The 15,056-nt window shown below is 38.9% G+C and overlaps 1 pseudogene; it reads left to right on the top strand.

The window, feature by feature from the left end:
• Positions 1 to 10,786: 10,786 nt before the first annotated feature.
• Positions 10,787 to 13,993, top strand: LOC107793588 (pentatricopeptide repeat-containing protein At4g14850-like; annotated as a pseudogene).
• Positions 13,994 to 15,056: the final 1,063 nt, after the last annotated feature.

Below are 15,056 nucleotides of genomic sequence, written 5' to 3'. Positions count from 1 at the left end.
CACAATAACTGTAAAGTACAATTTGAGCAGTAAATGGGAAAACGGGGTTGTAATACTCAAAACGACCGGCCGGGTCGTTATATTCTCCCCCACTTAAACATGTGTTCGTCCTCGAACGTGCCAAGAGTTGTTTCCAAGCCATCAAATTACCGTTCCATCTTACCACACACGTACCCGGGGGTGAACCCACGTCACCCTATTCCATATATGCTTGACAACACAATACAACTGAAATCATTGATTTAACTTTAGCCCATAAACCTTGGAATTTAATTTCCAACCTTTAGAATTTCTTTCAAGACACGAATCTTACATTTACACACTGTATGAGTTTGAACAAGCTGTATCAAGCCATAACCACGAACATAATCACCTAACATATTACACAACTCGCATGCTCGTAGCACCATTCCTGATCACAGTGACTACTCAAAAACCAACCAAATACTACTATTAAACCCATATCGAACCAAAACTCATCCCAAAACCTTCGTACACTGTTGATAATAAAAGAAACATGTGAAATTTCATGACCACTTACCAGATCAACAAGTCACGGAGCTCTCTCGCCCCAACCAGAACCATAATCACTTTTTGAGCCGACATTCAATATTATCCTTCCGAACATACCGTAATCAAACCTGATAGTACCCATTCTACGCCCAATGACCTTATATTGTTATACACAACTATCCCACAGATATGTCACATCAATATAACTCAGAGCCACAACTCGTGCCATCCGTGCACCAATACGCAATAATTCAAATGTACTCAGTCATGGAAAATGACTCAAATGAGAGAACTGCCCTGCCAGATTAACGAGTACCGCCACAAAGAAATGTTAAAAATCCAGCACACACCGTAGAACCATCACACGATTCTAACACAAGGTTCATAAACTTAACATAACTCTGTTGCAATGCGCGACCCCATCTAAACGTTGGTCCATACTATCTTCCTCGAGTCACCCTGCTCAAAAATTAATAACAACGGAGAGGCAAATGACAAAAATGTCACACGAACCTGAAAGAACATAACCATTATGAAATCGATCATGCAATACCCAAATACTCATCTCGCTCAAATTCCGCCATAAGGCCCCCAATAGAACCGCACCATGTGTGCATATAACCAATGAATCACAATTCCTAGTAGCATAAAGGAGTAACTCAGAAGTCATTTCGGAACTCGAATAGTTCAACATCAACCAAATGGTACATCCCTTAATAATAGCAGTATGGAGCCAAACATTCCGACTCGGTGTAGAATACACATCTTAATTGGGCCTACCCATGGACCCCCAAATCAACTCTGGTCACCCACAGTAGATAAATAACCCTCCAAAAATCCACAACGACTGAGTCATAATATATACCATTATCTGGCTAACTTCGGCCACGACTTCACAGTCCGCAACCATGAAACAATCTGCTCCAAATCCATAGAACACATAAATCACCATTTCTGATTCCATCTCCACCGCCTGAATGTCTATCACATCTCTCATACACGATCATCCTACGAGGAATATTTCTCCCATTCTTTCGTGTCACATAGCAACGTCTTAAAATCAGCAGTCGATCAACCAGGAAAATGCCGCAATACCTATGAAATATCCATAATTCAAAACATAGTGCGCCTTCTAAAATGTACACCCTACTCACGCAATACCAAATAGTTTTAGCATTCATCTAAACATCAAAAACTATTCATCCCCTCTAAGAATTTATGACCTCCCTTTCCAAGCTAAATCGTGACCTTGCACATGACAACCTTAATCCCACACAACACACTGCATCTATCATGCCATCATTTGAAAAATATAAGAACCTCATAATCATTGTGAGTATCAAGTAGAATACATATCCGATCAGCCAGAAGCCTTTCATTTGATCCCATCCGGTAGAAAATCACAATACTCAACATGCTCCTCAGGCTAGTAGGAAAATACCCATCTCAAACCATGGTGGAAATACTCGAGAATGCTTTGGAATTCATTTGTACATATTCAAGCCATCAGAGTTGAATCTCTCTAGCTCAACCAAGCCACGCAGGTCACCAAACCTAGGTGTGTTTCCACAAAGCACCTGTAGAAACCCCCCACATCATAAGCACCCAGAGAATCAATCATATCCATTACCATACTGATCCAACCTACTACCCGGTTGTCTTATTTTCTTCGAGTTTCTTCCAAATCTGTCTTTAGATTAATACTTCTCCTTGCTAAAACACCATATTCTTTAACCATAACTCACCCCACAAACCTTAGCATAGAACCACAGCGCCCTACGTCCCTTAAGCAACTGTGTTCTTCTTAAGAACCTCCATAAATACCACAACTGTAATACTCACTCTGGAAATACCTTATGTAAATTTTAAATTGTTCTTCTTACCTTCCTTATACTAAAATATAGAATCCATAGTCATACAGAATTTTCGCAAGTCCAGGCACCACCAAATAAAATCTCGGATTTTATCCATACACAAGTCCGAAGAATTTCTCAATTGCTATATATAAACATCTAACCTATTAGAACTTCTCGAGAGTCACCCACTTTGCTCAATCTAAATTACACCACCCAAATGGGCCAAAAGACACGTGCCCCATTAGCACAACAACACTCAAAGAATTAACTCTACTTTTTTTTTAATACCACCGATTAATTTCATACTCCGTGGGCACTACATCATTCACAAATAACAATTCACTCATTCCACGATTTTCATATACTCATAAAGCGCAATATAACCCGTATCCAGAAATTTCCTTGCTAGCGTCATTCTCGAACTCCACCTCTGCAAGTCATCATTGATTCACAAGTATGCCTCAGACCAAAATTAAAATTTAACACCTAACCATGAAATCAAATTGTCAATAGCAGACTCCCCCACTTGGCTCAAAGCCATAGATTAAAACATTCCCTAATTCACAATACACATACTCTATTACTGGCATAATACCGTAGTCAGTACAACAAAATTTCTTCTCAAGCTCATACAATGCCAACCATAAAAATACCTCAAATCATCCGCTAAGATTGCAATCATTCTCTTGACACTCAAGTCAACTTTCTCAGCCAAATTTAAATTCAAATCTCCACACATACGCCCTACTGGCAGAAAAGAAACCCTCCACTCACATTACAAGGAACACACCCATGTAGATTACTCTCCAGGAGATAACCCACCTCCCTAGCCTCAAATTGGCATCTTGTTATATCTTTTCGCAGCCACAATTTCTACGCAATCGCTTAATCTTTTTGAGTCCAAACTCATTAACCAGACATGAGAATTTAATTTATCCCAAAATTTAACAATCGTGAAAGATCCTTCAAACATTCATACTCGAGACTTTACGTCACATCAAATCGAAAATCAAGCACCTAATGGCCTTTCCTTTACATTTCAAGGAAACACTTCTCGTTATGTTCAAATCGTCTTAACACATACCGTGTTCACATTATACCCATCACACCGCCATTCAACCGCTCATCGAGCCACAAATTCCACTGTAGGGTCATTACCGGACATATGAGTCCAATTGTACAAGTTACAACTGAAGCTACTGAGCTTAAGCTTCGGTTTAAACCTGGCCTCAAGTCCTCCAGACTGGACCATCACCAAAACACATAGTACACATCTCGAACCTCGTTCATAGAATCACAAGTCGGCAATGCACAGTTGATACCGACCACTCATGTGCGCATACGAGTACGTGGAAGGAATTCAAAGAGTTATATTTCAAGCTGAATAAATTCTGCACGATAATGAAAGAAAGATGGGAAGTATATATTCTAATGCCCTGTAGCCTCTCGAAGATAAGTATGGACGTCATCATACCGATCCGCAAGACTCCACTAGACATTTGCTCATGACTTGTAGAACCTACGAACCTAGAGCTCTGATACCACCTTGTCATGACCCAAAATTCAACTAGTCATGATGGCACCTAACTCAACTTGCAAGGTCAGCCAACTTTCAATTATCCAATTCCAATAGCAATTAATAAAGCGATTTAAGTAAATAAAGATATTAATCTTATACATTTCCCAAGAACTGGTAGTACAAATCATGAGCTTCTAAAAATAGAGTTTAACAAGCAGAGATGAAATAAATACATAGTCTGATTGAATAGTACATAAACAGAGCTTTTATAAATCTAAGGCTACCATGAACAAGAGGCAGCTACAACAGGGATGCAAGTACATCTTCAAATCCGGTAACCATCGAGCACAGCAACAACAATAGCCAACATCTGCACATAATGTGCAAAAGTGTAGTATCAGTACAACCGACCCCATGTACTGAGTAAGTAATACTGAGTAAGTAACAAACCTAGCCTTAGGTTGAAAGTAGTGACGAGCTTTTACCAAGGTCGGGTCCCAAAACCAATAGTTCACCACAGTCCATAACAACGTAAAGCCAATAATAATATAAGAAGTAACTCAGAAATAAAATACTCAGCTAAATCATGATTTCTAAAAATAGTTCTTCCTTTCAAGTACATCAGTGAAAAACCCAAATCGTTTACCGAAATTTAAAAAAAAAATATGAATAAGTTTGAAAACAATAATTTTTCCAAAATCCTTTCAATAATAAATGATATGTTTCATTTTCTTTCCAGATAACCCGTGTAAAACAAATGCATCACTATGCCCATTTGTCAATATGTGTGAAAAATCATGAATGATGCAATACCGTACAGCATGAGGAAAATACATCTCTATGCATGTATGTCATGTGTGCATGTCAATGCGATGCAACTCAGTGATAAAGTCATATACATACTCCCAGTGTATCATTTCACTCAGTCCTCCCAGTCACTCAGTCCACCCAATCGCTCAGCACTCGCACTCGGCACTCACACTCAGTAGGTACATGCGCTCACTGGGGGTGTTCAAACTCATGAGGGGCTCCTACAGCCCAAGCGCTATAATCTGCACGGACAACTCACGTGCTACAATAATATCTGGATCCGCACGGACAACTCACGTGCTACACGAACAACTCACGTGCTATATTAATATCTGGATCCACATGGACAACTCACGTGCTATAATAAAGCCTATAAGGCCTGCTGCAGGCGGGCAGCCCCGATCCATATAATAATCCTCACAATCAGGCCCTCGGCCTCACTCAGTCATCAATCTCTCCAGTCTCTCTCTCATGGGCTCACAATGTCATGAAAATAGCCCAAAATTGATGATATGATGTATCAATAATAACAACAGAAACTGAGATATGATATGTAATGACATGAATATGACTGAGTATGAATTTTCATTTTAAAACAAATAATTCACATCAATATGACCTCTGTGGGTCCCAATAATACTGGCACATAGCCTCAACATGATTTTTAATATGCTTTTCAACTCAAATTCTTTCACACATAAAACCGCATGGAAAATGCCAAGATTATTTAACTACAAAATTCCACAGAAACAATTATATCACAATTTCTATAGTTCACGCTCACACGCCCGTCACCTAGCATGTGCGCCACCTCCCAACAATTCACATAATACATATATTCAGGGTTCATACTCTCAGCTCCAAGATTAGAGGAGTTACTTACCTCGAACAAGACGAATCCAATTCCCAGCAAGATCAAAAATGCTCTAGAAATCCCATTCTGCGCGTATCAACTTTCAAACGGCTCGAATCTAGTCACAATTAATTTGATTCAGCCGACAAAATTTATAGGAATTAATTCCATATCAAAATACTAATATTTTCCACAAAATCCGAAATTACGCCCCAAAAATCACCCGTGGGGCCTATGTCTTTGAATCCGACAAAACTCATAAAATACGACAACCCATCCAATTACAAGTTCAACCATACTAATTTCACTCAATTTCAACTCCAAATCGATGTTCAAACTTGAAACAATTCGTTTTTGACATTATAGAAATTTCCTACTATTTCTCTTGAATATTCGATAATCTTACACCAAAAATGAAGATAAATTCATGAAATATAATCACAAGGGAGTCAAGAACACTTACCCCAAGTTATGTGGAAATATTCCTCTCAAAAATAGCCCAAATCGAGCTCCAAAATCCGAAAATTGGTGAAAATGTCGAACCCTCGAACTTAAAGGATTCTGCCCAGCACTTTCGCAGATGCGGACCAGAGGTCGCACCTGCGTCCCTCGCTTCTGCGGAAAAAAACTCGCATCTACAAGAATAACATTGCCCAGCAACACTCGCACCTGCGGATACCAAATTCCGCTTCTGCGATGAGTTTCGCACTTGCGCTTCCAAATCTCGCATTTGCGCGCACGCATGTGCGCTACAAAATCTACTTCTGCTGTCTTCCTCACCCTGCCTCTTTTCACTTCTGCGCCAAAAGTGTCGCACCTGCGACCATCGCACCTCCGCAAACCAGCCGCAGGTACGGTCATACCAGAACCAGAAATCTTCAGCAAATGCAACATGAATGAAAATGATCCGGACCTCGTCCGAAACTCACCCGAGCCACTCGGGACCTCGTCCTGATATACCAACAAGTCCCATAACATAACACGGACCTACTCGAGGCCTCAAAACACACATAACAATATTGAAATGACGAATCACACCTCAATTCAAAATCATTGAACTTTAAAACTTCAAATTCTATATCTTGTGCCGAAACACATCAAATCATGTCCGATTGACCTCAAATTTTTCACACAAGTCACATTTCACATTACGGACCTATTCCAATTTCTAGAATCGGATTTTGATCCCGATATCAAATAGTCAACCCCCCGGTCAAATTTCCCAAAAATTCAACTTTCGGCATTTCAAGCCTAATTTCACTACGTTCCTCTAAATAATTTTCCGGACACGCTCCTAAGTCCAAAATCACCATACGGAGCTATTGGAATCATCAAAATTCCATTCCGGGGTCGTTTACACATAAGTCTACATCCGGTCACTATTTTAACTTAAGCTTTAAACCTTGGAACTAAGTGTTCCAATTCATTCCAAAACCTCACCGGACCCGAAACAATTACTCCGGTAATTCACACAATAATTGTAAAGTACAATTTGAGTAGTAAATGGGGAAATGGGTTTGTAATACTCAAAACGACCGGTCGGGTCGTTACATAAAGGGAAGTGTTGGATGCATATGCTTTAGCTTAATTGTTGCTATCAACCATGGTCATTAGTGTAGTGTTCCTCAATTGTGTAAAAATAAAGTGCTCAAGAATAGTATGGATTGTTGGTTGACTCGAGTAAGAGCAACGTTTAAGTGTGGGGTAGTGATGTTTGGCTATAAATGTATATTTCTAACGCATTGCTTACCTTACATTTGAGTGTTTTAATGATTAATTGTGAGATGTTTGAATTTAATTGAGTTAGCTTTATGTGTAGCCCCATTAGAATACATAAAGGATTGAAAGTTGCACAAAAAGATGTTGAAGACACAATAAAAGAGCACGAAAAGGAGAAAATCAGAGCAAGGCAAGGTACCTCGCCCCAGACCAGGCCTCGCATGGTCTAAAGCCTGCTCAACCGTGCTACAAACCAGGCCTCGCCTGGTCTAAAGCCTGGTCCACCTGGCTATAGACCAGGCCTCGCATGGTCTAAAGCCTGGTCCCGCAGTCCGCGAATAAATTATTTTCTACTCAGTTTTGGACTTGAAGACTTCAACCCAAGCCTATAAATACTCCCTAAATATGTCTAAGAAGGGGGTTGGACATTTTTGAGAGGAACGTTTGACCAAGGGAGAGCACAGAGCCACCATGGAGGCCGGGTTTCTTCTTTTCTTCTCCCAGACTTAGTAATTTATATGATTCTTTGTATGATTTGTTGTTTGGCTACCATGTCTATGTGGAGCTGCTAAACTTCATGTTGCAGTGATGTGGTTCTTTCATGACTATTGTTATTCGGATATTGATTTTGATTTGTTGCTTTATCGTATTGGTTATTTACTAAATTCTGTGCTTAATTATGTGATTGGGTGATCACCAATTAATTAATATCTACGAATCTAGAATTGAACTCGAAAGTGGAAATTCTTGATTGCACATAGGATTGAGTAAAGCAAGTTCTTGAATGTGGGCATCGGGGAACGGATTCGCAGTTAGGATAGACATATACCTAATTGCCTTGCTTGGTTGATGTACATGAATTATAAATGCGTTCTTGTTAGTTCTAATCTCAGAGACATATAGGCATTAGCTTAGCCTGAATACGCGAGTAAGAACTTGACAGATTCTAATGAGCAATATTAACTCTATCAACCAATAAACTAGAAAATTAGTTAGTCAATTCAATTGAAGAATACAATAGGAATGTTAGACAGCCCATAACCCTATATCGTTTCATTACATTGATAACATAAAAATCTACTCTTCTTTAATTAAGAGTTCATTATTTATTTTCTTTTTAGTTTAATTATTTTAGCATCACTACTTTTGGATTTAATCCTTGTTCAGATAATTAGGATAGTCTGATCTAGTTAATAGTTGATAACAAGTACTTGTGGGTTCGACACTCTATCTTATCACTTTATTACTTGACGACCATGTATACTTGCGTGTGCATTTGGCCGCAATAATTATTCATGATTCTATCTTTGATTTTGGAATTTGATTGATGAATATAAAAGAGAAATTGAGAGTTTTTTTTATAAACGTTTCTAAATTGAAAAATTGAGATTTGAACATCGATTCGGAGTCGAATTTGGATGAAACTTGTATGGTTGGACTCGTATTCAAATAAGCTGTCAGAATTTGTGAGTTTTGTCGAGTTCCAAGAGGCGGGCCCGGGTTGACTTTTTGGTTGATTTTGAGTATTTGATTAAAGATTCGACCTTTATCGTTTGGGGTTAGATTCTTATGACATTATTTGATGTTATTGAGTTATTTTTGGCTAGATTCGAGCCATTCAGAGGTCGATTCGCGCGGGGAGACATTTGTTTAGAGTATTGATTTGGCTTGTTTAAGGTAAGTGTCTTGCCTAGCTTTGGTTTAGGGAATTTTTTCTACTAATTAATATTGTTTGCTACATGCGGGGGTGATGTATATATGAGATGACAAACGTATATATATGTGCCATGGGTATTCATGCTCAGGCTAGATTTTAGCTCACTCTATGCTTTATTTGATCGTGTGTTCTATTTGATTCTATGTATTATTCTATTAATTGACTACGTGAGCAAAATAAACCATGCTAGAGAAATGTTGAGGCTATTGGTACCTTATGTTGAACATGATGAACATATCTTGAGAGTTATGCTAAGCTTGCCTCGGAGGTAGATACTCGTTGTTATGAACACATATTCGTACTTGCTCTTGTGTTGAGCCTTGATTGGAACATGTGCATTCTGTGACACATATGTGATCTTTTGTATGACTACTTGAACTTGGTTGCTATATCTGATTTAGCTGTAGTCATGTTTTATATGTTGAAGCTCATCCGCATTTTTGTTAATTATATCCTTGTACACTTTATTGATGAGTTATGAGGGTGTGCTTCTTGATGATGATGTGTTATTTTGCATTGTTGTGATTGTGGCACACGCGGACATGTTGGACGGATTGTTGTGTGTTGGCACGAGGTTTATGCCTATTTTTATTGTTGATATTGCACATGTGGCGAGACAAGGCAGGATATATCGGGCTTGCACATGTGGCAAGATAAGGTGGGATGATTTGTTAATACGTGTGTGGCGAGATAAGGTGGGCAGTTACTTTATTTTAGCACACACGGTGAAATAAGGGTGGCATTGTGGGGATGTTATGTGATAGCATGGAGGCGTTTTTATTGATTATGTTGTGAGGTACAAGAGGGGCACTTTAGTTTATGCTTATGAATTCTTTATGTGTATCATGCATCTTTACATGATTCATTGTGTTGTTTCTAAAATGCTAATCTATGCATCTGTTATTACTTGATGATTTGATTGCTAATATGGATATACCTACATGGAGTTGTTATCTCATATTGTGTTGAGTTGTTGGTAGCGTAACGGATTGAAGTAAAAAGAAAGTTGTTATCATGCATTACTATATTTGATTCTTGAAAAGTTCTCTTGAACGTATTATTTGGAAATTGACATAGAATTGGATTATTATATGGCACAAGGTCTTTGCCATGCAAGTGTAGATTTATATTGTGGCATGGGTTCGTTGACGTACGGGTGTAACATATATTGTGGCATAAGGTCTTTGCCGTGCGAGGGTGATTGATAATGTGGGTACGAGGTGCCATATGTGTGTGATTCCATTTAATGACTTGTTGTTGAAGGTGAGTCATTACTTATATTAAATTGTTATCACCTGTTCTGAGGAGATTTTAGTTATTTTTTTCTACTATACTTTATGTTGCTAGTCTTTGATATATTGCACAGGTTATGTGACTAGTGAGCATCTTTCGACTTAAAAATCTCGTCACTACCTTTCTGAGGTTAGTCAAGATACTTACTGAGTACATGGGGTCGATTGTACTCATATTGCACCTCTACACTTTGCGTGCAGATTTCTAAAGCTGAGTAGCTATGAATATGGAGCTTTGCATTTGAGGCGTACCAGCGTGCTGGATTCATGCTACCTTTTTGTTCATGGTAGCTTAAAATTTTATTTTTGTTTATGTAATTTTCAAACACATGTTGTATATATTTTTTTTACTAGCTTTGTAAGTCAAAATTATAGTGGCCCATAACATGTACTACTCGTCCTTGGGATAATGGTATAAAAATCTTTTGCAGTCTTATTTATAATATTGATGATTTTTTATTATAGTAATAGCTTATACGATTTGACTTACCTAGTGGGGGATTTTCAATCGTGACAATGTACCTCAATCATATATATAGAGAGAGATAATAGCCTTACTAGCCGCGCATTGGCATGGCCACAGAGCAACTCCATGCCCTTCCTGAGCGCCAACGCTCTTGGATCGCTGATTGAATCAGCCATATCAACTCAATCCCTTCTTCTTGGGCGAGCAGTACATGCCCATATAACCAGAACTCTTGAACCCCCTTTTCCACCTTTCCTCTCCAACCATCTCATCAATCTCTACTCCAAACTCGATGTACCCGACTCAGCTCAACTCCTCCTTTCACTCACCCCGACTCATTATCGTTTTGTTGTCACCTGGACCGCTCTCATTGCCAGCTCCGTCCAAAGTGGTCATTTCACCTCCGCACTGTTACATTTCTCTAACATGCGCTGTGAGTGTGTTCAACCCAATGACTTCACTTTCCCTTGCCTTTTTAAAGCTTCTGCGTTTTTGCATTCCCTCATTACTGGTCAACAGCTTCATGCGCTGGCACTGAAAACTAGCTTGATTGAGGATGTTTTAGTTGGGTGTAGCGCATTTGACATGTACGGTAAAACGGGTCTACGGGAATATGCGCGGAAGGTGTTTGATGAAATATCGCAGAGGAACATCACCACGTGGAATGCATGTATTTCTAATTTCGTGCTTGATGGGAGGTCTTACGATGCTGCTTTAAAATTTGTTGAGCTCTTGCGAGTGGGCGAAGAGCCACCAAACTCGATTACTTTTTGTGTGTTTTTGAATGCTTGCTCAGATGGTTTGTATTTGAAGCTTGGGCGGCAGTTGCATGATTATGTGATTTGACTTGGGTTTCGATCGGATGTCTCTTTTCTGAATGGATTGATTGATTTTTATGGCAAATGTCAAGAGGTGAAGTATTCGGAGCTGGTTTTCGATGAGATAAATGAGCGAAATGGTATATCATGGTGCACCATGTTGGCGGTGTATGAACAGAACGATATATGGGGGAAGGCTTTTATGGTGTTCCTTAAGGCAAGGAATGAAGATATTAAGCCAACTGAATTTATGATTTGAAGTGCGCTTAGTGCTTGTGTAGGAATGGCAGTGCTTGAGCTGGGGAGGTCTATTCATGGTCTTGCAGTAAAGTCTTGTAAGGGTAACGTATTTGTTGGCAGTGCACTTGTTGACATGTATGGGAAATGTGGTAACATAAAAGATTGTGAGAGAGTGTTTTATGAAATGCCTGAAAGGAATTTGATAACTTGGAATGCAGTAATGGGCGGTTATGCTCATCAAGGGTACACGGACATGGCGTTGAATTTGTTTGAGGAGATGACAAGTTAAAGCCACGACGTGGTGCCTAATTATATAACATTAATTTGTGTATTGACAGCTTGTAGTAGGGCTGGAACTGTTAAAATAAGCATGGATATCTTTGAATCTATGAGGAAAAAGTATGGGATTCAACCAGGGCCAGAGCATTATGCATGTGTAGTGGATATGCTTGCAAGGGATGGTTTGGTGGAGCGTGCATACGGGTTTATCAAGAAAATGCTTGTTCCACCAACAGTTTCAGTCTGGGGGGGCTCTTTTAGGGGCTTGTAGAGTTTATGGAAAACCTGAACTAGGGAAGGTTGCAGCTGACAATTTGTTTCAACTTGATCCAAAGGACTCTGGAAACCATGTTATTCTTTCAAATATGTTTGCAGTTGCTGGAAGGTAAAATTTAGTTCTTTGTTTCACTAAGATAGTTCTTGAACATCTTATTGCATGCAAAAAGTTCACCAAATCGCAGTCTATGTCCTTTCCTTTTTACTAACTTAATATGTATATAGAAACTGACATTCGAAGCTCCTCCACAGTGTGTTGTTGATTTATTCTGTTTTCGACCATCTATGTTCTTGTTATCTTGTCATACAGCTGTGAAGCTATCGTAGGAGAATAGAGGGCCTGTTAATCTGTATTCAACTTTGTTATTGAAACATTGCATGAAATTTTACTATTAAGGCTTACTCCTAAGTCCTAACCGGTCAACCCCTTGAAGGACCAATAAAGTTCTTTTTCTGTGTTACTACTACAGCTGGATTAAGGAAATATCTTTTCCTCTATCCTCATTTGTATGACACTCTTTCTGTTTTGGGAACCCAAAGTATTTACACATTTTCATCAATAGTATTATACTATTAACTTTGGCTTGGAAGGGGGTCATGCTTGACTATTGCTTGTCCCTTTTTATTAATTGGCACTTCTGTCTGCGGAATTCAAGTTGAATGTTTGTCCATGGTCATTGGTATATAAGCTTGGCTTTCTCCAATACCTATTTATCATAAGAGGTAACTGCAGGTGGGAGGAGGCTAATCTCGTCAGCAAGGAGATGAAGGATGTGGGCATCAAGAAAGGGGCCGGATTCAGTTGGATATCTGTAAAGAATTGTGTCCATATTTTCCAAGCAAAGGATACAATTCATGAGAGATACCCAGAGATTCAAGCAATGCTGGCCAAATTAAAGAGAGATATGAAAGCAGCAGGTTATACTGCTGACACGAATTTTGCTCTGTATGACTTAGAGGAAGAAGAAAAGGAATCAGAAGTTTGGTACCATAGTGAGAAGATTGCACTTGCATTTGGTCTTATTGCTATCCCTCCTGGAGTCCCTATAAGGATAACAAAAAACCTGAGGGTTTGTGTGGATTACCATAGTGCAATAAAGTTCATATCGGGCATTACTGGTAGAGAAATTATAGTAAGAGATAACAACTGCTTTCATTGTTTCAAGGACTACCAGTGCTCGTGCAGAGATTATTGGTGAGTCTAGTTTAGGTATTCCAGAGAATTCCGGTGGCTTCCTTGCCATTCTGCCATTGATCCATGCACTAATTTACACTCATGTTGTTGAGGTTGAGGGTCTGAACTAGAAGATATCACTTCCAAGGCGAAGCTGAAATTGCATACAAGGTACACTCATGTATAAACTGGCATTGCAGCAAAAAGCAGCTATGCTAATAAGTTTTTTAGCGTTGATGACAACAATTGAATACGGGAAGAAGCTCCCGGTGCTGCCAGAGTACTTTATGCAAGTTTACAACGATTTCAACATGAAAACTTGTATGGTACTCCTTGCTTGCAGTTACGTTGTAGATCTATATTCCTAGTACATATGCACAAACGCACAGAAAGACGAAGACACAAAGTAAAAGAAACTGATTGATATCTTCACAAATAACAACTATGCCTCAATTCAAAAATATTGGTGTCAGCTAAATAAATCCCGACTGGCCATGTCGCTCCATTTAAGCGAGGCCATTTGGTCTGGTGGTATGATATATTTACTGACAAATTTAGATAAGTTAGTATGATATTTTAGTTGTAAAGCTCTTATGAAAAGAGCACGCATTGTTCATTGTTATTACTGATGAGCTGTTGTTCTCGACAAATATTTTGACCACAAAGATACCCTAGGAAGCTTTTTGGGTTAGTAAAATATGTACATAGTTCAAGTTGTTGGTTCAGATACATGATAACTAGTATTTAATTTTCGCCATCATGACTTGGACACACCTCTCGTGATACCAATTTATCCATAGTTTTGAAACCCCTAGTATCCAGAACTGAATATGTAAGATTTAAAGAAAGATTTAGGCAGAAGGAAGTCTTTTGTTGCTTATGGATTGAAAGAAATTAAATATCCCATAGTAATAAAAATGATGTAGAAATCATGAAAAGATCTTTCTTATTTCACTTATCATTTTGGTGTAAACAGAAAATATGTTGTTGTATAGACTACTGATAAAAATATGATAAATGTCAATGGTTGCCTCATGTTGAGTCATATAGACAACTCGTAAATACTTTCGACAGAGACTTGGTGCTAGTAATGAAAACTTGTCCAACGAAAAAGGTAGAGAGAAGGGAGAGAAGCTTATATTTGAATCATATGTTCATATATCTTTGATTTCATTGGAGACCAACTCGAGTCAAAGTTACAGAGAGTTCCAATAGGAGATCAGTTGCAAAGTCACTCCCATGGAGCATAATAAATTTCTTTTCGAACTACCTTCAAGATAGGAAGCGATAAGGATTAAAGCAGGTGAATAGTTCTGGAATGGCAGATGCCTTTCTCTAGATTGGTGGTCACCAACATTGGACACAATCTCAAAAGAAAGTAGACCGAAAACCTCTGGGTCAAAGTCTTTGGGATCCCTCTGCATGCCTGGACATCAGACACCGTTTAAAAACATAGGAGAACGGTGTGGTGGATTTGTCGGAATAGACGAAGACACAAAAAATAGAACACATTTCTATTGGGCT

The sequence above is a fragment of the Nicotiana tabacum genome, chromosome 12, assembly GCF_000715075.1.
Source record: "Nicotiana tabacum cultivar K326 chromosome 12, ASM71507v2, whole genome shotgun sequence".
Classification (NCBI taxonomy): Eukaryota; Viridiplantae; Streptophyta; class Magnoliopsida; order Solanales; family Solanaceae; genus Nicotiana; species Nicotiana tabacum.
The sequence above is the reverse complement of the archived record's forward strand: the minus strand, read 5'-3'. Positions and strand labels throughout refer to the sequence as shown.